This window comes from Mandrillus leucophaeus, unplaced genomic scaffold (assembly GCF_000951045.1).
Source record: "Mandrillus leucophaeus isolate KB7577 unplaced genomic scaffold, Mleu.le_1.0 Scaffold874, whole genome shotgun sequence".
NCBI classification, from domain to species: Eukaryota; Metazoa; Chordata; class Mammalia; order Primates; family Cercopithecidae; genus Mandrillus; species Mandrillus leucophaeus.
Window position 1 is genome coordinate 202,686 of NW_012109519.1, and position 27,860 is coordinate 230,545.

A 27,860-nucleotide genomic window follows, 5' to 3' on the forward strand; every position below is an offset into this window, starting at 1 on the left:
TTTCATACAATTTATACAATATGCATTAATTACGTTCTCATAGATTCATTATCCCAATCATGCCTTCAAATCTTTTCAAAAGTGTCACTCTATAACTGGAATGCGAACTGTTATTTATTAATATGCTCACTAGGAAAACTCTAGACTAGCGCTTTTCAAACTTTAATTGAAAACAAATCACCTGGGGTCTTTTAAAATGCAGATTCTGATCAGGACGTTTTTGGCTTAAACCTGACATGATGACTTTCTAATAAACTTCCAGGTGATGCTGATGCTGCTAATCTATGGGTTACACAATGGTTATTATAGATTAATCTCTCTGATGTTTTTTTTTTTTTTTTTGCTGCAAAGAATAGTGGAGGGGGCCATTCAAAAAAGGTAAAAATATACATACCCACCTGAATGTTGGTATCTACTGGGCTCAGTCATTGCCAATGGTGGTGGAATGTCAATCACCCATTTGGCAACTGGGTGGTTAATATTCACCCAGTCACCAAATAACAATGACGACGACAACAACAATAATCATAGAAACTCTTTAATTCTAATCGAATACCATTAGAACCAGTATTGGGTTCTTTTATCAACACTTTTTGTTATATCAGGAAGTCATAAAATATGTACATAAAAACTTATACATTTTATCTTAATTAAAAAACATAAATGTTAATTCTTTCACCTATCTTTGATCCCAGGCCAAGGTATTTTATTTTAGTATAAGTCAGCAGATTAGATTTCCTTGTCATCTTTCATACATAAAAGGGATCCATAATTCATCACCTCAGATTTCCAGTTTTCATTTATTTCAAGTGGAGCAATAACTTAAGTACACTTGCAAAGAACTATGATTAGAAGATTTACAGTAACTTTCAATTTTTTACAATTAACTTCTCTATACCTAATTCAAGTGTAATTATTTTAGGGAAGTCAACTTTATTGGGAGGATCCAAAGCACCCAATACAATTACATAAAAACAAAAAATTCTTCTTCTTTGTGTTTTACTTGTTATTATTGCTATATATAATGATTAACTAAATTATAGCTTCGGGGACAAATATAGCCAAAATGTTTAATTCACTATTAAACATTGGTAGCAGAAATATGTGCGTAAACTGTGCAACTGACTAGCTATAACTGTAACTGTGCCATTAGTATCCATCAGTTTGTTTCACAGAAGGTAGAGAGAATAATAACCAATCAAAAAAGTGGTGGATGGTTAAGAAAACTTCTAATCTTCAAGAAAATCCAAAGCATATCTGCAACATTTTTAAAAAAAAATTAAAGGAATTAAATACATAATCTTCAGAAATGTTTCTCATAATCTCTTCTGATACTTCCCAATTCTGTTGTACATTTGACTCCTTTTTCCTTCCCATATTGAGTCATATTTCCTTTTCCATCACCCTTTTACCATCTCAGGTTTTATTTTGAGGTGTGGGTGTGTGTTTCTGTGTGTATATGTGTGTGTGTGTGCATGTATCACTTTAGCCACTTTACATTCTTACATTTTTCTACATTTTCTCAAGTCTCACCTCTAATTCTTCTTCAGAATCATGAAATATCTGGGGGAAAATGGGAAAAAAGGGCAGTCTAAAATTATTTTCTTGGTAATTAAACTTTTACATCTTACAAATATTTGCCAAATGTATTATCTGCCTGAGCCATCAATGAGCTAAGGTAGTAGTCTTTAAGGCTTGTGCGTTCCAATAGAGCAAATTAAAGTAACACTGCCATTTGGTAGTAGAGAATGCCTTATATAATAATGATCATTCAAATAATATAAAATTAGAGATTCATTAAATACAACACAAATAAATACATATGAATGAATTACCTGGAAACAAAAAGCCAGCCTAGGAGGTTTTCTTCTTAATATAATTACCTTAGTGCCACCAACTAATGGTAAGATCATGAACTATGAGCAAAATATAACTACATTTTTCACTCTTTTCTCTTAAAAATATGTGATTTTTCATTATTCACGATTCTCATGAGAGAAAGTAAACAAGAGCAAAATTAATTTAAAAAATGAAAACACGCTATAGTCAAAATTTCAATAGAACTATGCTAGAAAAAAATTACCAAAGAAAGACTTTGGATATTTGGAAAAAAAAATACATATATAAATTAGCCTAATTACTACTTATGCAAGAGATTTGGTTGTAGCTTTTATATCTACCTAATAATTTCATGATGTAGTGAGAAAAGGATTGAAATTCTGAAAACTTCAGCCTCATATCAGTTCAAATGTTTACTGATCATAGCATCAAGTAAATAATCTTTTGAAATTTATTTTTACTCAGTTATTTTCTGTAATTCTAATGTGCCTTTAAAAATTTTTATTTTCAGAATAAAATCTGGTATAAAATATTTAAAAGCTAAAATGGACAAAGTAGACAACAAATTTTTTAAGGAATTATTTATATGTTATACACATAAGCAGAAATTTAGGTTCAAATTAGAATATGGAAAACAAATGGTTTTAATCATCTATTTTCCTGATAAATAGCAAAATAGTTTTGTAACATTAGATGTTTTATTCAATATCTCTCTGTTAATGATTAGAAGAAGTTAAGAGTAAGTCTCTCCAGGTCCAGAAATTAGACATTTACAGTATTTATCAGCATACAGCTGTCTTTCTAAGGCTTTTGATGTACAGCCATACACATCAAGAGACACACACACCTGCAAACACAGACAAAACTACCAACTGATGTGGCTATGAATGGATGATATTCTATTTTATTCACTATCGGTTTGATCTCTTTAAATAAGTCATGCATTGTTTACAGGGCACTGTATTAGCAAAACTGATTCAATGTGATATTCAGGTTAATTATTTTATTATTCTGGGGTTTTGACCTGGTTTCTATTTCACAAGTCATAAACAGTGCAGATTTGGATTACTGAAACTGTTCTTGCCTATAAATGATTTTCCAATAGAAACAGCTCAAACAGTAAATCAAAAGCAAAAACTACCCTCAGAGAATTGTCATTCTCTAATATAGACACAACATTAAAGAAAAGAAACCCACCAAAACTTCTTACCAGATTTAGTATATTTTCTTTTAGAATTTTTTTTTTTTTTTTTTTTGAGACGAGTCTCACTCTGTCGCCCAGGCTGGAGTGCAGTGGCAAAATCTCAGCTCACTCTAAGCTCCGCCTCCCCGGTTTTGCCATTCCCCTGCCTCAGCCTATCGAGTAGCTGGGACCACAGGCGCCGGCCACCACACTCGGCTAATTTTTTGTATTTTTAGTAGAGACGGGGTTTCACCGTGTTAGTCAGGATGGTCTCGATCTCCTGACCTCGCGATCTTCCTGCCTCAGCCTCTCAAAAGGCTGGGATTACAGGCATGAACCACCGCGCCCGGCTTCTTGTAGATTTTTTTTTTTTTTATCAAGTTTTCCATGTAAATTGTGCTTATTAAGATATAGATATTTAATTGGAATCTAAATGTAGAATTTGTGATCATAGTCATGTCTACCTTACCTTAAGAACAAAATAAATATTGCATAACAATAAAATGAATCCAAAAAATCCTAAAAAATAAAAATGTAAGCAACTGGCCAGGCGTGGTAGCTCATGCCTGTAATCTCAGTACTTTGGGAGGCCAAGCTGGGTGGATCACTTGAGCTCATGAGTTCGAGACCAGCCTGGCCAACATGGTGAAATCCCGTCTCTACTAAAAACACAAAAATTAGCTGGGTGTGGTGGCGGGTGCCTGAAATCTCAGCTACTTGGGAGACTGAGGCAGGAGAATTGCTTGAACCTGGGAGGCAGAGGTTGCAGCCAGCTGAGATGCCATTGCATTCCATCCTGGGTGACAAGAGCGAAACTTGGTCTCAATTAAAAAAAAAAAAGTAAGGAACTAATGTTAATAAACAGCTTAGCTAGCTCACATTGCCTGTGTCCATGCTACAAAACTGTGGACATAAAGCAAAACTAATATCTGATGTTCTCATGTCCCTTTCAAAGATTGGGTTATCTTGGTGTATCCCGCAGGAGACTGTACATTTGACTGAAATAACTCACTATCAGTAATTTTAGAAGTGCTTTCTCTGCATCCCCAAAACAAAACTGTTTCTATTAGCTAGAACCTGTGAATATGATTTCTTACATGGCAAAATACAATTAGGTTTAGAGACCTTGAGGTGAGAAAATTAACCTGATACCTAGGTAGACCAAATCTAATCACACGATTTCTTAAAAGCAGAGAACTGATCCCAGCTGTGTGCAGAGAGACAGCAGCATGAGAAGGATTGGACTTGGACCACATCCAGTTGCTGCTTCTAATATGTATGGGGCTGTGTGCAAGGAACTGAATTGTGCCAACAACCCGAATGAGGGAGGAAATGGATCCCCCACTCTCACCCCTAGTCTTCAGAAAGAAATGCAACCATGCCAAAACTTTGACTTTAGCTGGAGTGAGATTAGCATTGAAATTCTGGCCTGTAGAAAATAATACACTTGAGTTATTTTAAGCCACTAGATCTGTGATCATTTATTAGGACAGCAAAAGAAAACGAATACAATTCCAAATCATACGTATGATTCAGTTGCCATGTCTCTTTAGTCTACTTCATTTGGCAGTTTTTTCAGTCTTCCATTGACTTTCATGACCTTAACACTTTTGAAGATTGCAGACAGATTAGAATGTCCTTCAATATGGGTTTCAGTGTCCATAGTGTTAGATTGAGTTTATGAGCATTTGGCAGATTACCACAGAAAGATTGTTATTTCTCATTGTATTTTGTCAGATAGAGAATGATTTTGATTCTGTCCATTGCTGCTGATATTCACTCTGACCACATAAATAAGTTATCTGCCAGGATTCTCCAACTGTGACGTTACTATTTTTCCTGTGGTAATTCTTAAAAGTTTTGGAGGGAGAACTTTGAACTATGTGGTTATCACTTTTGTCAACAGACTGTTAATTAATTTATTTATTAAAGTGTGGGCTCTTGGTTTCCTCTTTAATTTGAGGGTTACAGTCATTGCTTTTACATCGGTGTCTCTATGTCTCTCCAGTGGATATTCTCGTGACTGTTTTTGGATTCCCCCTTGTGCTACCTGACTATGAGGATATTCTGTTCATACCGTTGGGTTCCATGACTCCACACCAGGTTACCCCAGATCATGCCTTCCTATGGACATCACTTTCACTATTTCTTGGGCTCTGATGTTTCTCACCAGCCAACCCCACCCCTGGCATAGATACCCACCTCATTTTACTGGGCTGTGACTCTTAATTTTCACAATTTTTAAAACTATTTATTTGTTCTTTATGGAACCCAATAATGTAGTGCTGAAAATATATCAGTTACTAATTGGTGCACGATTTCAGGATACCATGGGATCAGTTGCAAAATACTATGAATAAAAATTAAATTATTAATTCGTCAGTGATTAAAGGGAGTTTTTCTTAGTTTTGTTCATATATTCTACAGAGTTAGAATGAAAAATTTCAAATTATTTAATGTGATACAAAAATTACATTCTAGAAAATTTCACAATTGCATTCAGTAAGCTTTAGTAAGGACGTATAGTATGAATGTTTATTCACCTCTTAATTTACTTAAAATGCTAACATAAAACACAAGAGTCATCAGAGTCAACAAGTTACAATGAAAAGTATTTTGAATGCTTACTCAGAAACCCTAGATTCAAATATATACCCTCTAATTTACCACGGGCAAATTAATTACCCTTTTTTTCTCATTTATAAATAGAATAATCTTTGTCTTGTTCACAGTGGAAAGCTCATGATCTTTAAAGTCAGATAAGTTTGGTTTTGGATCTCTGTTTTCGTATCAATAGCTATGTGACTTTTGACATTTTGTTTAATTTACCACATCTTCTATTTCATCATCAGTAAAATGAAGATAGTAATTGCTACCTTAGCAATCAATCTGAAGTAGGAATGAAATGGGACAATATGCGTAAATACCTAAGCCAGTAGCTGTTAGGTGCTTATAGTGTGTGACAGTAGTATCAACGATTGGACAAAAAAAGAGAGAAATATCAAAAATATTTTGTGAATTTTAAGGTGTTATAAATATGTAATTTATTTTATTTTTTAAATAATAATAAAACACTTTGCATTTCTCCTTTTAGGCATTATGGGAATGTAATAATTTATTTTCTAGTATTTTTAAGACCATATTCCCTACTGAAATTTAATGGAGGAAAAGAACCACATTTGTGCTCAATGTCCTAATATTCACTTATAATATTTTATTATAGCTATTTGTGTGCATCTGTATCTTCTTTCACTTGAGAGTAAACTCTCCACAGGCAGTGTCTGTCATGAGGTTTGACTTATGAGTAAGTGTCAAATGGATGTGAAATAAAGAAACTAAAAAAATATGTGTGAAGTTCACATATATTGATAGAAGCAAACAGCAGTATTGGTTCACATTCAGACCATCTTTCTAGTTCAGATCTACTGAACATAGAATATTTTAATAAAACCATAGAACACCTGTGCTTTTAAAAATCTGTTTGAATATGAGAAAATACATGTTACAAGAATTTCAAACTAATTTTAAATATGTAAGATATTAGTTTTTCATTAAATAAAACTGAATTCACTTCCACTACTAGAAATAAAAACAAACAGGCCAGGCGCGGTGGCTCATGCCTGTAATCCCAGCACTTTGGGAGGTCGAGGTGGGTGGATCACGTGGTCAGGAGATCGAGACCATCCTGGCTAACACGGTGAAACCCCATCTCTACTAAAAATACAAAAATTAGCCGGGCGTGGTTGTGGGCGCCTGTAGTCCCAGAGACTCCAGAGGCTGAGGCAGGAGAATGGTGTGAACCCGGGAGGCGGAGGTTGCAGTGAATCGAGGAGCACCACCGCACTCCAGCCTGGGCGACAGAGGGACATTCTGTCTCTAAATAAATAAATAAATAAATAAATAAATAAAGCTAAAATTAATGTGTACATTTTTTAAGTTACACTTTTTGTTTTTTTTTTTTAGAGACAACATCTCAGGTGTATCACTATTTGCCCAGGCTAGAATCAAACTCATGAGCTCAAGTAATCCTCTCATCTCAGCCTCCAGAGTAGCTGGGACTACAGGCATTTACCATTCTGCCTGGCTTATACTTTAAAACCCAAAGTGAATGTCTGGAGGCAATTGAGGAACTGTGTCCAGCTCAAAACTATAAGAAAGGAGTAGCTTGAAAAACAAGTTTGCTATTTCCACTAATCATTTTATTAAATTCCTCAATATTATTAAAACTTCAAATCCTAATAATTTTGTTATCATTACTATTATTGTTAGAAGTGTTTTTTTGTTGTTGTTTTTTTTTTTTTTTTTTTTTGCTCTTAAATCTTTCCCTATAAAGTTGTAAAAATATTCAGCTTTTACTAGTTATTTTATCTGGAAAAAGTAGTACATGTTAAATTTTTGACAAGGGCGTGTAGCATTGGCCCAGAAAGCTAAATAACTTGTTATCTAATATGCTTGAGGAGAGTGAGTGTTGGGTATCTAAGTGAATGTTGTAAATTCCAGAAATGGAGCCAGAATGAGAACTTAGGGTCACTAGAGTGAGAGAGAGATAAATTGTTATGTCATACAATACCCAAACTACAACACTAGAATGATCTTTCAAACGTTTCTAAGAATCATTTGGCTAGTGGAGCATTTTTAGGTGGACTAACCTAAATACTAGTAATTGCTGAATAGCATATAAAACTGGGTACCTGGAACCTAGTTTTTAAACCCAGTTTATATTTAAATGAAATATATTTTATTTATATTTAAATGTTAACTTATGACAAGGTAACATTTTTTCTGTCATCAAAAACATTGACATTATAAAATAAACTACTTTCCCATCTGCGCTATTTTACAAAATTATTTTTAAAAATTCATTTGTGCTATTCTGTCTTCTCTGATATTCTAAGCTAGTGGTAAACACTGTCAAATCCCTTTTAATGTAACACAATCATTTACAAAGTAAATCTTGTTTTTCAGAGAGATGCATTTATATCTAGAAATAATTCACTCGACATGTGATAAAAGGAATTTAGATAGTTTTACATTTTTAAACAAGGGCCACTGACATTTAGGGATTTCTACTGAGTGCTCAAGGAAGTCCATTTAGTAATGAGATAAATTCTGAGTACTACACATGGGAATATCATTTGTAGTCCACGAGGACTTTCGAGTCTACCTAAAAATAATAACAGTTAACACAGGTTGGAATTTAATTAAAAGACTGATGAGAAGCAACAAGAGCAAGTGGAAAGATGGAAAAAGATCCCTTAGTGCTTAAGAGTAAAGAATTGTATGTAGCATTTTAAGGACAGTGGTTTGAAGTGTTAGGATGGTCCAGGACAAATTCAAGGCCATCATATCCCTCTGCCTCTGCATCTTTCCACTAAGACTGGAGAGTGAAGTATCTTACAATCTATGCTCCCTGCTGCTGGTGCTTTTCAGCGATAACCTAAAAGTTATCAAGCTTCCCAAAAACCTAGTACAAGAAATTTCACTTAGTTTTATTGTGATTTGGATCATTATTGCACAGAATATATTATTGAAAGCATACAAATACTTGTAAGCTGTTGGTAGGCAATTGACATTTAAAATGAATATCTTTAAATTAACTTTCAAGACTACAAGTGGTTAATAGTGGGGAGAGAAAATGAGGAGTTTAGGTTTTAAGTGATCCTTTTTTTTTTCACCTGCAATTTTAAGTTTCCCTGGAAAAATCTTCCAAATTATTTAAAAGGCAAACTTGTTCATATTGCCTTCCTGGTTAATATTCTTCTATGACTGTTAATTAAACAAGATAAAACCCAAATTCCTAGCATATAGTCGGCAGGATTCTGCCCACTTTCCTGTTTCTATTTAGCCACTTCTCACAAACCCTTTGGAAGTCGATTTCAGTAAGCTGCTAATTGCTTTCTCTATGCCTTTTATGTGACGTTCTCTCTGCCTCAACTAACCCATTTATTTACTCAGTGAGTGCATACCCATAGGAAAACACCTCAACTCACAGCCCTGCACCTTTGTGAATGCTTACAAGCTCAGGCAGAGTGTGGCACTTTCTTCTTTGTGGCTCACATGTCTCTAACGACACTGCTGTAATTATGCTTAGGTGTTCATGTCTTCCGTTAGTCTTCAAATGCCCCAGAAAGAGAGATCACGTTCTATACCTCCATGATCCTCTTGTGCCTAGACAGAATAGGTGTTTTGTAAAGCACTGTTGAAAAATAAATGAGTGAAATAGATGGACGTGAAATATTATCAAGATGCCAAATAGGTTCAGAACACAGACGAACGAGATGGTTCTAAGAATAACAATTCATTTACTTGACAATTTTCTTAGGAACAACTAATCTAACTTTCCTTGCAAAACCACCTTCCCCATCCCATGTATAAAGAGTAGAATAAAAATGATACCATTACATTCAGTGCACCCTAGTGGTTACAGAGAATGGACAGCACTTAAACATAGGGTTTCACTCTCACAATACTTTTTAACACCTCATCTCTACAGCTCAGCTGACTCCTTAACAATTGAAAAACGTTTGGGTGATTTGAATATTTATAAGATCTGCCATTTGTAATTTTTTGAGTTTTTTTTCTTGCTTATATAAAATGACATCTATAATGCTTTTAATCAACTTCTGTATCTAGCATTCAAATGCTGTTGACATTAAGGTAAACAATATAATTTGCACTAACACTATGGAAACCTTTAAGTTCATGTACACACAATATGTTATCTTCTGCAAAATTTTATGGAAATATTCTGTATTTTTTTTTATTTGAACACAGTAGACAGGTACTTGAACAAAAATGACCTTTTTATATCCTAAGTTCCTCAAATCCACTACTGTGATTCAGTTTTGCATATTGCACCTGCTGAGTTCCTAATGCAAACTATCACAGTGTGTGGTCCCTGCTACTATAAACATGAATTCTCTCATTGTGATTTCATATCTTCAGCACTGATTATAATGATTCTTTGTCAGCTCTAAGCTGTCAACATTGTTCTCAAAGGACTACAACCTTAGCTAAAAAAAAAAAAGAAAAAGAAAAAAAAATACTGGGAGCTAGTCACATGGAATTAAAGGTGAACTAGTGTTCTCAGAAAAAGAAAAGGAAGACAAATGTTTCTCTACTTTCTCACTGACAAGAAAAAAAATGAACCGTATAGTTTTGGTTTTGTCATATCACCTTATTAATGAAACTTAATATTTTTTTAATGAAACACTTGGCATCACTTTTATTTTTTCTTATTTTACTACAGCAATATTCTAAATATAAGCCACTGATAGTTATTTTTCTGCTTAATCCTCCTTAACACATTTCCCTTTTCATAAAAAGTGATAAACTACACAAACACTCAACTGCCTGATTACGCAAATACCTCTGCTAATTTGCCAAGGTTAGCAGAAATGGTGCGTACAGTATTTTGTTGGCTATGCATGGATGAAAGGTGCAGAAACAGCACAAGGCTATATATTTCACACTCCATAAACAAAATGGTGAAACATACACTAGAAAGGTGCAATACTTATCTAATCTAAATTCAGGCAACATCAGTAGCTTTGATCTCTATTAGGTTAAATCACTGTCTCTTCAAGGAATGACCAAATCATTAACCCAACAAACCAGTTGATGAAAATACTCACATATATGAATACTGAGTAGACAACATTTCTGATACAGTGCCAAATAACTTCACATAGTAGAGCGTAATAATAATGACTGGAATAGCTTTAAAGTTTTATCCTTCACCCCCCCTCCGTTTATTTGTCCATTCATACAAAAAATACATTAAACATCTCTGAACTGAGCAAAGTGTTAGGCATTAAAATAACAAAGATAAATAGCAGTTTTTAATGCAATGAATCTCATAGTTTAGTGGGAAGAGCTAGCTCTACAGACAAATTAATAATACAGAACATGGTTAGAACTCGCATTAGTAAGGATAATCTCGGCCATAACAAATGACCCCGAAATTGCAGTGGTTTACAAAAACTAGTATTGTCCTCATCATTGGGCTATGCTTCTCCTGTATATTATATTCACTATGGAACTTAAGCTAAAAGAAATATTCTCTGTGAAATATTTCTGATTCTTAATATTATTTTTATCTGGAAGGGACACATGCCAATTTCACTTATATTTCACTGGCCAGACCAAATAACATTAATGTGGTGGGACTGACATTAATGTGGTGGGAAAGTATTATTCTCCCTCCACAAGGGACAAGAAAAAAATTGGAAATAACTATTCAGCTCTTATAGTACTATAAAACAGAGGTGGACCAAGCACTTTTGGAAGATACTGGGTAAATCAGTGTTAATTCTGAAAGAATCTGAGGTGAAGAGGACATCACGGAGGAGGTGACAATTAAAGAACAAAATATACCCTGTCAATATTACCTTCTCACATTTTTATGGGGTAGAGAGCGTAATTCTCTACAGAAATGTAGTGGTCTAGAAGTATAAAAGAGAATGGTATGCTTGGATAGGAGTGAAAAGTTCAGGACCCAACATACAATATTTTGCAGAGTAGGAGAAGTAGTGACTTTGGTGAAAAAATAAAGTGTCTTCAAGACTAGATTATAGGGACTGGACTATATTTCATTAGCTCTGGAGAATGAGAAATATTTAAACAAAAAAGAATATGGATTGTAACCAGGTCCCTGAGACCTTCTAGGGGAATGGGAAATACTGAGCAGTTAGACTATTCTCAAGAAGAAGATGAAGGCCTAAAATAGAGAGGAGCAGTAAGAATGCGAAAGGGTGACGTGCTGCTTCCTGGGAAGTTTTAATTTCAGATATATTAGTTGATAATTGGGACCTTAGTTAGTCTATCTTTGATAATAAAATAAAATACAAAGATATAAAGACATTTATTAATTGCAACTGACTTTAAACATTATGCTAGTAAAACATTATTATTTAATGTTTTAATAACTTACGTTAAATGTTATGGGAAAAATATATATGAAATTTACCATTTTCACCATTTTTAAGCATATAGTTCAGTGGTATTAGGTGTAGTAACATAGTTGTGCTACCAACACCACAATCCATCAGCAGAATATTTTCCATCTTGCAAAACTGAAACTATGTACCCATTACAAAGCTTCTTATTCCATCCTTCTCCAGTCCTTGACAATCATTATTCTACTTCCTTTCTCTATGAATTTGACTAAATACCTCATATGAGTGTTTTAATTGTATTAAAAGAAGGAAAATTATAATTCTATGAAGTGTATCTTTTTTGAAAGTATATCACTGATTATCATAAACCAACTCATAAAATTATTATGAAATGTGCTATTTTGGTAGACCAATGACTGCACAAGCTCTCTAATTTACTGAAAGGACTCATGTAACTAAACATAAAATTATACACAACAGTTAACAGTTATTGCAGCAAAGCATATAGTGAAAGATTACAGGAAAAAGATATGCAATAGGCAAAGGGGAATGGTCACAAACACAGGCTTCCTTGCCTTCACTTTGTGGGTATCACATTATAGATGCATCATTTTCTCTACCTGCAAATTGTAGATTATGTGGAAGCAATCTTTACCCAGGAAAGCCCACTTGAGTCTTGGGCTCCAACATGGTGCAGACCCTGAACCAGGCATTAGAGGCACATCAGGAATCTTCATGTTTACTCTGAACATGCTGACAACCTGGGCCATCATGATGCACTTGGGATGCACGGATGTACAGAATGCTTGGGATGTATAGAAAGAACATCATCACTCAATAGCTACAAAAATAATTCAAGTTGTTTTGTTCTCAGAGTTTGCATGTAATCACGATTACTAATAGGCAAGAACAGAATAAAACAAGACTGCTGCATTAACTTTTTCCATATATATGTGTATGTAAACTTGTATATATCTAACAAAATATACAAATATTCAAAGTCTAGCAGCTTTCTTAGTTTTAATTTCAGTTACCCATCTATTTTTTAAAATAATTAGACAAAGACCTTGCAAATCGTTTTTGATACAGGTTGGGTGTCTTGAAAAATTTTTTGAGTTCCTGGCATGATGTTCATTGTGCATGTAAGTCAATAAGACTTCAACCACTAGTCACAGAGACAAATTTATCTCATTAATTTATAGTTATTCCAGTCAAAAATATTATTGTATAGTCCAACCTTCTCTTCAGAATGTAGAGAGAGCAAAGGGCACATGAAGGACAATTCCGGGTGCAGAAAGTTGGGTAAGGAGCATTAGCACAATATTCCTTGGAGCCTCAAATTTCAAAATTATGCCACCAAGTCTTCCCTCATTACTAGAAATAAAATGCTTCTCTTTGCCTAGCCAGTCTGCCTATGTTAACTTCTCTCTACCACATTAAGGTGATGTGAGCAAGCAATTTCAGTCCATTGGCTCATAATTTACTCACAAATACAGATTTTGGGAAGAAATCAAAGTCAAATCACAGACTTTGACTTTGTTTCTTCTTTTTTAGATGACATAGAAGCTTAGTGTCAGAGAGACTTTCCCAAGCCAGTGTCAAATAATCAAAAGCAAAGGGCAGGACCTCACACTAGCAGTTGGCTGGAGCCAGGTTTACCAGGAAAGATTAGCTTCAGGAGGAGGAGGAGGAGCTGTGACACTGCTGTGCACTGTATTCCAAAGAGTGCTCAGAGATCTGAAAAGGCTTGTTGTCATCCTGCGGAGGAGAGGCACTGACCTTCGGTCTATTGAGTTTTTGAGTTACAGCCTTCGTTGGGAAGCAGTAGTTCCACCTCTTTTTGATGGGGGGTTGGTAGCATTACAAAGTGGCAGAACCTTGGTTCCTGCTCTAGTCCATTAGAAGAGCAGTAATGATTTGGTGAGTGCCAGGCCTGCTTCTGGAGTGATCAGGAGCTCAGATTCAAACCTTATGAAGGCAATTGATATGACCTAGGGGATAGATAAACTGGATTCCATCTTGGTACCATTCCAGATTGATTTCACAGAATGTCACAGAAGGCCAACATGGAGGCACTATAGTTACTCCTTATTGCTTACGTCTCAGTCACCCAGTTAATTTGAGAGCTGGATGGAAATTCTCATCTTATGTCTGTTCATTCAGTCTTTCAAGTAAATATAATATCTGATGAGCTCCAACTATGTACTAGGCAATAGGAATATGACAATGCAGAAAATATTGTCTCTATCCTCAAAAATTTGATGTCAGGTGTCATACATAAATAAGTCACCAGGTGATTTCAATCCAGAGTATAATAGGGACTATTATGAAAGAAGTATACTGTAGCACAGAAAATAGATACCTACTTCAGTCTTTGAGAATCAAGAAAACTAGAGTGATTTTTAATAGCTTGAAGTACAATTTATTTCTGTTAGAGTATGCTTCTTCCTAGTAGCTGTATTTTCCCCAGAATATATCACTGTGATTTAGTTTTTGTTTTGTTTTAAAATATCCATTATGATCCTCAAACATTGTCCAGCTTTTTACATTTATGGTTAGATTATTAGTCTTCATAATGAACCATTCCTAGTTCTCAGGAGAGTAGATCAAGGTTATTTTCCCGGTTTCTAAATTATTTTTATCACTCACTAGCTTTGGCACCATACTAACTTGTTGGCAAAAATGTGTTCATAGTGTCCCTCTATTATCCCTTTATTATCTGTTGGTTGTTAATAATAACCTTCTCTCTTTTATTCTTTGGTTGGTAATGTGTGCCTTGTCTTTTAATTTCATGATCTAACTTGCTAAAGGTTTGTCAGTTTTGTTTAACATTTCAAACAAAAACAAAAACAAAAACAAAAACAAACTTTGGTTTCATTGATTTCTTTATTGATTCTGCTTTCAGTTTTATTTATTTGTGCTCCAATCATTATGGCTATGTGCCTGCTTTTGCTTGCTTTTTACTTAGTTTGCCTTTTTTCTAGTTTCTTAAAGCAGGAGCTTGGCTATTGATTTGAGGATTTTTTTTTTCTTTACTGATTCAGGGATTTCAGGATATAAATTTACATCTAGATACTGCTTTACCTATATCTCATAAGTTTTAAGGTGTGTTTTAATTTTTATTCTATTCAAAATCTTATCTATTTCCTTTGTAATTTGTTCTTTGAGACATTTTTTTAAAATGTTTATTTTCCAAATGTTTAGCATTTTTCAGATTCTTGTTTCTGTTATAGATTTCTAATTTAATTCTAGTCAGAAAACATATTTTATATGGTTTCAATATTTTAAAATTTATTCAGACTTATTTTGTGGCTAAACATATAGTCCATCCAGGAGAATATTTCATATGCAGTTGAAAGAACTTGTATACTGCAGACTTTGGATTGTGTTAAAAATTTTAATTTTTACAATTTATCAATTTAGTTGATAACGTTGTTTAAGTCTTGTGTATTCTTAGTGATTTTTAGTTGAGTTTATAAAAGAACACAAATAGGTAAGGCAATTCTAAGGAAATAGGACAAAGCTGAAGGCATCACGTTACCCAACTTCAAACTATACTACAAGGCTACAGTAACCCAAACAGCATGGTACTGGTATGAACACAAGCACACAGACTAATGGAACAGAATAGAAAACCTGGAAATAAGGCTGCACATCTACGACCATCTTACAAAAACAAGCAATGGAGAAAAGATTCCTTATTCAATAAATGGTGCTGGGTTAGCTGGCTAGACATATGCAGAAGATTGAATCTGAACCCCTTCCTAACACCATACACAAAGTTAACTCAAGATGGAATACAGACTTAAGTGTAAAACTCAAAATTATAAAAACCCTAGAAGACAACCTTGGCAATACCATCCTTAATATAGTAACGGACAAAGACACCAAAAGCAATGACAAGTGGAATATAATTAAACTTAAGAGCTTCTGCATAGCAAAAGAAGCTATCAATAGAATAAACAGACAATGTACAGAATGGGAGAACATTTTTGCAAACTACGCATCTGACAAAGATCTAATATCCACCATCTATAAGGAACTTATGCAAATTTATAAGAGAAAAATACCCCACTAAAAGTGGGCAAAGGATATAAACAAACATTTCTCAAAAGAAGACATACTTCATACAACAATCACATAAAAAAGGCTCAATATCACTAATCATTGGGTAATGCAAATCAAAACTGCAATGAGATACTCTCATACTGGTTAGAATTACTATAATTAAGTCAGAAAATAACAGATGCTGGTGAGGTAGAGGAGAAAGTGCACTGTTGGTGGGAGTGTAAATTGGTTCAACCATTGTGGAATGCTGTATGGTGATTCCTCAAAAACTAAAAGCAGAACTACCATTGGACCTGGTATCCCATTACTGGGTATATACACAGAGGCATATAAATCATTCTACCATATACACAGCTGCATGTGAATGTTCGTTGAAACAACGTTCACAATAGCAAAGACACAGAATTAACCTAAATGCCCATCAATGATTGGATAAAGAAAATGTGGTACATATATATCATGGAATATCATGCAGCCATATAAAAGAATGAGATCATGTCTTTTGTGGGAACATGGGTGGAGCTGGAGGCTATTTATCCTTAGCAAACTAACAAAGGAACAGAAAACCAAATACTGCATGTTCTTCCTTATAAGTGGGAGCTAAATGTTAAGAACTAATGAAGATAAAGAATATAACAGACATGGGGGTCTACTTGAGGATAGAGAGTGAGAGGAGGGAGAGAACCAGAAAAGATAGCTATGGGGTAGTGGGCTTTATACAGGGTGATGAAATCATACGTACAACAAACTCCTGCTACCTGTGTTTACCTCTGTAACAAACCTTCACATGTACCCCCAAACCTAAACTAAAAGTTAACAATTAAAAATAAACCATTGAGAGTGGGGAATATAACTTATTGAAGATTATTGTTGGATTTCCTATTTCAATTTTCAATTCTGCCAGTTTTTGCTTCAACTATTTTGGATTTTGTTGTTAGGTGCATAAACATTTTTTTTTTCTCCCCTGAGCTTATCCTTTCATCATTATGAACACTGATGGACCCTTTTGTCACTCTTTGTCCATCGTAACGTCTCTTAAAGTCTCTCATATCTTAATGTAGCCACTCCAGCTCTCCTGTGGTTGTTTTTTGACAGATATATGTATATCTTTTGCCATTCTTTTATTTTCAACTTATTTGTTCTTTTGAATCTACGGTATCTCTCTCAAAAACACCATATAGTTGAATCTTGATTTTTTAAAGCCAATCTGATGATCATTACCTTTTTAGTTAACTTATATTGTGGAATTTACATCTATCATTTTCATATTTGCTTTGAATTTGTCTTGTGTCTTTGTTGTTCTTCTGTGATTACTTTATTGCCTTATATTGAGTTAAATAAACAGTTTTATTTCTCTGTTGATTTTTTTTTTTTTTTTTTAAGGCAGAGTTTCACTCTATCACCCAGGCTGGAGTGCAATGATGCGATCTCGGTTCTATGCAACCTCCACCACCTGGGTTCAAGCTATTATCCTGCCTCAGCCTCCTGAGTAGCTGTGATTTTTTAAACTATATAATTTTGACTTTTCTTAGTGGTTGCCCTAGAGATTGTGATAGAATTTTAATTTGATTCTGGTAAAATACCCAATCTTGGCCCCAAGTAACTCAACTTCTCTCCTCCTCCTCTGCGCTATGATTGAAATCTCAGTTATTAGTGGTTTAGGATAAATATAATTGGAAGCCACTGAAGTGTTTTGAGTAATGAAGAGCTAAGTTCAGATCTGCACACCCTTAGGAGATCACATTTGTAAAAATGTCCTTACACACACACAAACACACCACACACACACACACACACACACACACACACACACACTTCCTGTTACCTAATAGATGAATTTATGCTTCTGGAAGAGCAAGAATTTCTGAATGAAAAGCTATGGTTCCATTCCAGCTGTTATATTGTTAAGTCATATAACACTGTAGAGTTAGCCCTTCTTGTAAAAAGGAGCTTGTGTTCCATAGACTTTTATGGCTCAGTCTGTGATAACATATATCAGCTTATGCTGCATCTTTGGCTGAAATACAGTCATCACAGAGGTTAGTGCCCATATCCCTAGGTACTCAAGCAGCAAGTGCTAACTGCTCTGTTCCATCAGCCAGATCTTGGCTCTTGCCCCTGAACCCTTTTCTTTTGCCAGCTTTTGTATACAGTGTAGAAACTGACTGAACTAATTTGCTACCCTGAATATGGTGGGTTTTAGCCTCATTGGTAAATCATCTTTAAGACAAATTTTCTTTTCCAGAAGAAATATCGTTTCTTATATGTAAATATTAGTAATTACATTTCAAGGAAAGAACAATTTGTTAGATAGCAATGTGTTATTGATGAGTCATTACAAAAAAAATGTTAATTTCATTCTCAGTGGTAGACATGTAATTCTGTTTTTTTGTTTTGTTTGAGATGGAGTTTTACTCTTTCGCCCAGGCTGGAGTGAAGTGGCACGATCTCAGTTCACTGCAACCTCCGCCCCACCAGGTTCAAGTGATTCTCCTGCCTCAGCCTCACAGGTAGCTGGGATTACAGGTGCCTGCAACCACGTGCAGCTAATTTTTGTATTTTTAGTAGAGATAGGGTTTCTCCATGCTGGCCAGGCTGATCTCGAACTCCTGACCTCAGGTGATCTACCCACCTTGGCCTCCCAAAGTGCTAGGATTATAGGCATGAGGCACCGTGCCCAGCCTCTGTGTGTGTGTGTTAACAAATTTTTCAACAAAATCAGATTGTATATAACAAGTTCTCTATTGTTCTTTTCATAAAATAACTTGCAGGAACTGAGTCGAGAATCTCCTCATATGAAAAAAAATTTGCCTGTCAGACCTAAGGATAACCAGGACATTGAGGTAGAGGATGAACTACAGTCAGAGAGAGCAAGTGATTAGCCATTTTTAGATGGAACATAGCAGATCTAAAATCCACATAAAAAGGAGTATTGATATGAAGGATTTATGAGAAATAACAGACAGAAGTCAGAAGGAAAACAAACTCAGGATCCAGACTGTTTCCTTAAATGTGTTATTTCTGCTGACTATGTGAGCCCTAAATATGTACAGGTAGACTCTTCTTTAGGGAGTATTTGGAATTCTGACCTGTTGCATAATTTAGTACATTTAATATGACATATAAAATGGAGTAAAGTTAGACATTTATTGTGCCATGTCCATATCATATTTAGAAACTGCAGTCTTATTTTTAATAGGACAACATAAGGGATTGTATCTACTAAAGACAGAAAGCCCTTCCCACTATAATTCTTTTCCTTAGAGAATTATGAATCATATGACCCATTGGGATGTCTGCAAATGATACATTCCTATATTTTAGTTCTTATTGTGTATACTAAATAGATTTTAGAGAAAAGGTTAAAAAGAAAGAAAGGAATTGTAGAATATTCACTCTAACCATGAAATTAGGGTGATATATGGAACTGAAATAAAAGAAAGAGGAGCATATAAACTGGAATGTAGATTACTCTCATTCCCTCTATAGCAAGAATGCACAAAATGATGCCAACACTGACCTTCTTTATATAAGCCATCTCCTGCAAGTGAGAAATACACTAAAGAAGATCTTTGAATCCTGGTCAGTAAGACATAAGAACAAAGTAGGAGAAGACATTAGAACATTTGATCATACTAGAGGAGGTGGACTTCCCAGTATTTCTGTGAATTCTTCATAAATCAGAGGGCTTCACATCTTCTTTCATGTGCATGGTGTAATTGTCTAGATGTGCCAGGATGAGGCTCATCATTTTACAAGCACAAAATATAAACACATAGGGTAGTTAGAGTTTTTAATGTGAAAAATAAATTAACATTATATCACATAATTTATGGGAAATGTGCAATGTATTTTATTGACTGCCTGTAGAACTTGGAAATATGATTTATATGAATTTGCCATTTCAGCATGATGAATTGATTGTCACATTGAGGATTATGGAATTAGCTGGAAGAACAGATGATTAACCACCACAGCATTTTGGCTAGTGAAGTTTTACCTTCTGATTTTTGAACATTAATAAATCATACTTCAGCATATGGGATTATTTTGGCAATAGAGTCACTTATCAATTTAGTCATTTCAAACCAGAGTAATGTATAAGTTGAAAATGCTGCAGACATGAAAACCAGTTCCTGAGAACAATTGAGTATTATTCTTATAGTCACATTAATTACAGCTGAAACAAACCTTGAAGAGCTAAGAAAACTTAGCACAACTTATCTACTATTTACTAGAAAAAAAAAAAGAAATCGATACGGCCATTAATTGCACAAATAGCAATAAATACTTTGGCTGCTCTCCAGGAAGTGTACCAACTGAGAGAATTTTTCGTACTGCTGGTTTCATTACACAGATCGCAGTCACAGTAAAGCGGGCAGTGGACTGCTGTTCAATAAACTAAATTTAATGTTACTCAATTATGATCATCGTGCTCAGATATAATACTAATAGGAATGTCAACCGCTATTACGTTTTCAGATTTATGTAAAATAATTCAAATGCTATTTGCTATCCCTCAGATACAAGGTTCATCTGGTTGTTTATGCAGTTGGTCGATATTGATCATGCACAGCAAGTAGCACAATAGAGGCCCAATGGCAAGTATATATAACATCCCCTGTGCCAGCAGCTAGGGTGCTATGCCAAGCACCAGGGGCAGCATGCCAAGTCATCAAGCAGATAGCGCACCTCTGCAAAGCTACCTTTTTTTTTTGTTTTACAATATTTCTTTGAATTACTCACATGTGCCATGAATAATTCTTGCCAACATTACCCAGCATGAAAACAGAAATGAAAGCAGGAAAATGTCTTTCTTAGGTAATTCTTTGCAAAGCTAAATGAATCCAGTGAAGATATCACTCTGGCATCATTATATGTTGTTATGTGTGGCTGGGGCTGTGTCATTTAGCAAAAAAATGTTACAAAAAACTGTTCAGTGGACTGAACAGCTCGTACATATGATTTTGTATACCACCTGCAAAAAATATGCCAAACCATATAATCAACCACCTGGCCAAGTAAGTAGGGTAGCTAAACACTACTTTGTTGTTGTACCCACATTTTCAGGAAGTTGGAGAACATAAACAGACACAGGCACAATGAACATGTGTACACGATAAGGCTTGTTAAAGCTTTTCTGTTCAATAAAGCATACAGTGCCTGCTGTTCAGAGTACTGTTGAACAGATTTGCTTTATTTCTAATGAAGGTGTTTGGGCATTTTCCTGGCACAAATGGAGTGAAATTATGTACTTAAAACAACATTTTAAAACAACAACACAACAAACCACCACTTCTATTGCATTGCAACAGATTGGAAAAAATGAAAATAGATATAAACTGAAAGTCAATAATGAATTAGTGTTGCTACTATGGATGAATCATTCATTTAGGAGAATCTTGCTTAGTTTTAAACAACCTGTGTGTCTAGCAACTTCCACTGAATTCCTTCCTGCCTAAAACATGTGTTTATTATAACAGTCTCCATACCAATGCTCGTGGCGAAAATACTTTACAGGTGGCCTCTTTACTTATTTGGCTATAAGTGAATATGAGAGTAATTTGATTGTAAACTAATCTTTATATCACCAGATTTCCAGTGTCAGCAATGTCAATCTCATTATCTCACCTTTTCACTAGCTCAGCACTGGCTTGCTTTCTGTGGCGATGCACCTTTTAAAATTCTAGTCCCTCATTGTTTGACAGATTACTGGAGGAAGAACTAATAACTAGATGAGGGTATTCAATGTGAAACAAAGGGAGTTGCTGCTTACAGACCAAGGTCTCTTGCTCTCATTATCTCTGTGGTTCTGAGTTTAAGCTCATTAGATTCTCCCTTTTGTCTCTTTTTAATATAGAAAGACTGATTTGGGATTTGTTGACTCTATCCCAACTCCTTAAGAAAAACGTTAGGATTTTGAACACATAGAGAAGTTCTGCTATGTAGTATTAGTTTTCTACTTAAAAATCTTTTTTTATTTTGGGTGATTTGGTTACCTCTTACCCCAAATTTTTTCCATCTTTCATTTGAGAATAATTTTACGACATGGGAGGTTTAAAAGTGCATTTGCTTTGTGAGAATATATAAATGTATTTTGCCAGTCATTTCAAATGTTCATGTTAACTTCTATTTCCTCTAGAAAAAAAAAAATAGAGGAGAAGTAGAAGAGAACTTTTAAAACCTATTAATAAATACGCTGTATATATTAAATGCAAAAACTAGAATAGGGACAACATGATTTTCTTTTAATTCAAAATGATCTCTAGACAAGAAGAAGCTAAGAATAAAATAAATTTCTTATAAACATATAATTAAAATACATTACATAGTGTTCTTAGAATTAAAAAATAAACTTCGACATTTATGTTTAATGTTCACTATGAGATAAAGAATTTCTCCTCATTATGTAACCTCCCATCTTTCCTCATGTCTACATTTGTTTTGGTTTTGTTGTGTATATTTTCATTTTATAATTTTTAACTTTTGCTGTATGCTTTGAAATAGTAAGAACATTATCTACTTTTGAAATTTTTGGCTGTCATTGAATATATTATGTTTGAATATATTAGACACTGAATATCAATCACTTCAGAGCCCTGTGTTGCAGTTAGACTAACTTGAGAAAAGTAAATAATCCATATGGCCCTAAACTTTGCCAAAGTACATTTTTCTAAACATCCAGGACAATTACTTTTCAAAAATATATTTTCACCTATTCTTCTTCATCCTGAAGTCATTCTGTCACTATTTTTAGTGCCTCATATCAACTTTCTCATAGTCCTACTTCCACCTTTTTTTTTCTTTTCCAAGAGAATATTTCAGAATATATAGGGTTTTGTTTTGTTTTGTTTTTGGAGTCTCACTCTGTTGCCCAGGCTGGAGTGCAGTGGTGCCATGTCGGCTCACTGTAACCTCCGCCTCCTGGGTTCAAGCGATTCTCCTGCCTCAGCCTCCTGAGTAGCTGGAACTACAGGTGCACACCACCACACCCAGCTAATTTTTGTATTTTTCGTAGAGACGGGATTTCACCATATTGGTCAGGATGGTCTCGATCTCTTGACCTCATGATCCACCTGCCTCGGCCTCCGAAAGTGCTGGGATTACAGGAGTAAGCTACAGCATCCGGCCAGAATATTTAGTTTTATGTAACATAATGGTAATCAGCACTCTCATTACTTTATGACTGAAAATGTCTTTATTTTGCCTTACACTACAATATATTAACTTAGAATTTGAAGTTCACAATGGTTTGCTTGCATAGTTTTCAAAACTTTCAAGATGTCACTATACAGGTTTGCGGAATCTGGTGTTATGAGCACTGTCTTAGATCAGTCTGTTTTCTAACCCTTGTGGGTAGGATGGTTTTGTATATACATTATTTCTTTTATCTTGCTTCAGTAATTTGTGAACAGTCAAATCTTTGAAGACTATGTTCAGAGTATTTTCCAGGGATTTGTGTTTTCTATTTTGTTTGTAGTGGTTGTGTTTTCTATCTCGTTTCTATCTCATTCTCGGCTCTGAAGCATAGGCAATTGTTAAATAACTGGAAGTAAATCTCCTTGTTAACTCTTCTCTTACATCTGCTTTCTTTTTTCTTTTTTCTTTGGCTCTTTATATTAGGATATGTTTTCAGTTTATTGTTCACATCAATAGCTGGCCCTTGAAACTTATCTCTTTCTAGCTATATATTGATAATACTGTTAATTTCCAGAAACCCTTTGTTACTCTTGTTATTTTCTTTCCTTAATTTCTTCATTCTTCCATCTCGTCCTCACTTTCTCCCTCCCTTTCTCCTGTCCCCTGTCTCCTGTCTTCTATTGTTTTCCTTCCTTTCCTCTTTCCGTTCTTCCTGCTTTCTTTCCTTTCAAACATATAGTAGACTATTCTGGCTTTCTTGAAGTAATTACCTATCAAATTTCCCTGATGATGTCAACAGGAGTTTTTTCAATCTAGATGCAAATATTAATGTAAAATGTTATTTTGCTACTTTATTCTGTTACTGACAAATGTTTAATTATATTTGAAAAATCTGGGGATCTGAATCTACTTTTTCAATTTGTTTTATTATATATAAATAAATCAAGTATTTCTGATAAAAATTTAGTATCTGAAATTAGATAAGCTATAAATGTAAAATCATGCTGGAGTTGGAAGAACAGTAAAAGAAAGGAAAATATATCATCAATATTTTTATAATGATTTTATTTTGAAATGATATTTTAAATATATTGCAAAATGAAATATATTACTAAAATTAATTTCGCCTTCATCTTTTTACTTTTATTGTGGCTACTAGAAAATTAAAATACATGTATGTTTCTTATTATATTTTACCAGACTGCACTATATATACCACAGTATATACCACATGACTGATATGTATATATATATTCATTATCAATAAACTCAATTAATCTGAAACCATGTTATCTCTATTTTGGTCTAGTGTTCCCAGAAATTACTTTTACCCACAATTTGGATTTTTTTGGCCATATATGTATTAATATTATAATCTTTTTTATGGTGCGTAAATGTTCTGGTCCTTTGGGACTCAGCATGCTGAATCTGACCTTAGCAGTGGCGCTGTTAGCACTGACAGGCAGTGGAGGTGGACATGAGGTAATGCCCCTTCAGGGTCTATAAGCAAGGCATGACTCTGCGGTCAAGTGAGGCTTCATGGGAGTGGGAGTTTGGGAGTAATTTAAATCAAATAAATCATTTCAAATATCATTATTCTCAGTATCAGTCTCCAACTCTTTCCCAATGATTACTCTAATTAGTACATAAGATACTAGAAGATTTTGTGAATTTAATGTATGTTGTAATTTCTCAACCCAGAGCATCTGGCTCTGCATTTTTTTTTTTTTAGGGTAATCATAGAAATGATTTTCTTTTTACCGTGCCTTTTTTTTTTATTTAAAAAAAAAAAAAAACTAAACAAAACTTAAAACCTATCCTGTTATTGCCACCTTAAACTTGCCAGTGTGTGAAACAACCATTCATCCTTATGGTCTTATATTCCTCATTTGCAGTGTGATGGTATGGCAGCATCCATTCAGTCTGCCAAAGAGGGACTGTGAATGATAATTTAAGCAAATCATTTGCAATCTGCATGTAGAGGTTACTAGTACTCTATTTGAAAATAATTTAATCACTGCCATGGAGATTAACCAGGAATCAATTCCAGATTCCTATCACCAGAGTGGTGCTGTAAGTTACTGTGTTATGTGAGTTTCAGTAACAGATGGAGAATCTACTCTAGATAGTTTAACAAGAAAGAAATTTAAGAGAAGAAATTAAGTTTAACATTGTTGGGTGATATAGTATAATATCCAGAAATGACTGCCAGAGCAATGCCTCAGAACTGCCTACCCCTGGGAGCTATAAACTCTACCACTTCTGAAAATGTAAGAATCAAGGAGCTATCATCACAACTTCAATTTTCTAGATTACATTGCCACTGTTGTTACAAAATAAATATCTGCGTAGGATTTTGTGAACCATCTGCAGTATTTCTTCATACTAGTTTCCAAGAACAGGAAACTTAGAACCAGAGAAGTAAATTTGTGAGAAGATGATATAGAAATTCAGGAAAAAAGGTACTAATGTGAAGAATGTTATAGATAAAGAGAGACACAAAATAATAGCAAAAGCATTTATACAGAAAGATATGATCATTCTAAACTTTTGTGTATTTAGTAACATATGATTAAAATATGCAGCACAAAAAAGATATAAACACAGAAAAATACACAAATGTACTATCAGAGTGGATGATTTAATATACCTGTCACAGTAATTGATAAATCAAGCAGACAAAAAAAAATCTATAAGGGTATAGCCAATTTGAATAACATAATTAAGAAGCTTGATTTACATATATAAATACATACATTCTGAAAAGTAACTATAATATAAATAGTAATAAACATACATTTTTCCGAAAAGTAATAAATAATAATAATCTTTTTTGTTCAAGCACATATGGATATTAAGCTTTAAGCATGCTTGCCTTTCACTCCACAGGGAGACATTACATCTATCTTCCAAGGCTGTTTACTATGCAAAAATCCTTTAAAAGATAATCCTGGACAAAGGGTAGTCATTGCCTTGCTGGCATGACATAAAGACCCATGGAGAATTGTTTACTAATAATGGCATGACTGCAGGATGGCAGTTTGAGATTACTCACTAAATATCTTAAATATATATCATCACATGTGTCTTATGTTGCCTTTGAACTCTTAAAACACTTGCTACAAGTAGTTTTACAATTTTGTTGTTGTAAGTAGTACACAGGTGCACTAAACTCTCTTTCACTTATGAGGGTTTAGTGGATGGTATCATTTGTTTAGAATTATGCTTTTGCCTTTGCTCTTGCTATGTTTTATCGTGGAAGTAGTATAATTCCCTGCCTCACTGGCACTGGGCTCGGACATGTAATTTACTTGGGCCAATGAAAGATGAGTTAGCTTCACACGTGCTTCTGTGAACTTGCCTTGTTTAGTTTTCACTCTAGGTGCCCTGCTCTGTGCCATGAAAAAGAAAAATACTCAAGATAGTGATTGCTTCTTCAGCTTAGACCTTGTTTCAGTCTATTTAGTGTGGTGATAACAGACTACCTAAAACTGGATAATATCTTTTAAAAGTTTATTTGGCTTATAATTCAGGTGGCTGGACAGTATAAGACCAGACAACTGCATCTGGTGAGGTTCTCTGGCTGTTCCAGTTCATGGCAGAAAGCAGACGAGGCTCTCTTTGCATGTGCAAAGAGATCACATGGACAGAGGGGAAGGTGGGGAAATGTCAAGCACTTTTTCATAACCAGCTCTGCCAGAAACAAATAATGTGAAAACCCCCTCACCCCCAGGGAGGACACATTCATGAGGGTTCTACCCACCTGACCCAAGCACCTCCCACCAGCCCCTATCTCCAACATTAACCCATTGGAGATCAAATTCGTGCATGAGGTTCAGAGGGCACAAACATTCAAACCACAGCAGTCTTAAAATGAAACATAAGCAGAACTGACCTGAGCCCATTCTTCAGGCTGAAACACAGGTGCTGCAGCCACTCCACAGACAAAAAAAAAAAAAAAAAAAAAAAAAGGTTGTGTTGTAAGCCACTGAAATTTTGGAAACTACTATGCAGAATTATTGAAACAGAACTTGACTAATTTGGAGAGAATGTCTTTTTTATTTTCCAGACCACTGGACACCCAGGAAATTTACTTAAGTCCAGATGTCTGAGTTTTCATGGGAATTAGTTCATATATCTTTCCAAATAAAGAATATTTCAGAAACTTTTGTCTAAAACTGGGCGTGGTTTTCAGTGCTCAGATCTAATTACTTCATCGAGTATGTTGTGTGACAATTTTCTTCACCTCAACCCTCACACATATATTATGTGAAATTTGAAGCCTCTGTATCTGAGGTGTGGCTCACTAAGCAGAGCAATTAAATTCCAACCTCAAGACCTCCTACTTAATTGGGGAATTCACTAACAATATCCATTAAAGTGAGGCTTTCTTACTGCTAATCCAGTTCCTGGGTGATTGCTTTGAGTTCTACAGAGGAAATCTTCTAATCCTCCAATTTATAGTAGAAATGATTTGTTTCAAAGTAATTTCATATGGCTCTTTCTTTTTTAAAAAAATGTTAATCATAGCAATATTATACAATAGTAATTATTACTTCTGTTTTATATATAGATTACCAATGTAATTAATAATTTATTAATAAATATTTTTGTTTTATGTATAAAGAATAATTAAAAATTAGATTATACCAGTGTTAGTGTGGGAAATATTCTTTGGATAATGAAAGAATAATTTTAAAAAAACATGCTATCAATGGATAAAACTCTAACTT

The 27,860-nt window shown here is 34.5% G+C and overlaps 1 long non-coding RNA gene across 1 annotated transcript; it reads right to left on the bottom strand.

The window, feature by feature from the left end:
- Positions 1–522: 522 nt before the first annotated feature.
- On the bottom strand, positions 523–27,072 carry LOC105531240. The gene is made up of 3 exons (XR_001004762.1): positions 27,023–27,072; positions 1,507–1,563; positions 523–1,257 (listed from the first exon to the last, which is right to left on the bottom strand). It is a non-coding gene; the product is annotated as an uncharacterized LOC105531240 (long non-coding RNA).
- Between the last annotated feature and the right edge of the window lie 788 nt (positions 27,073–27,860).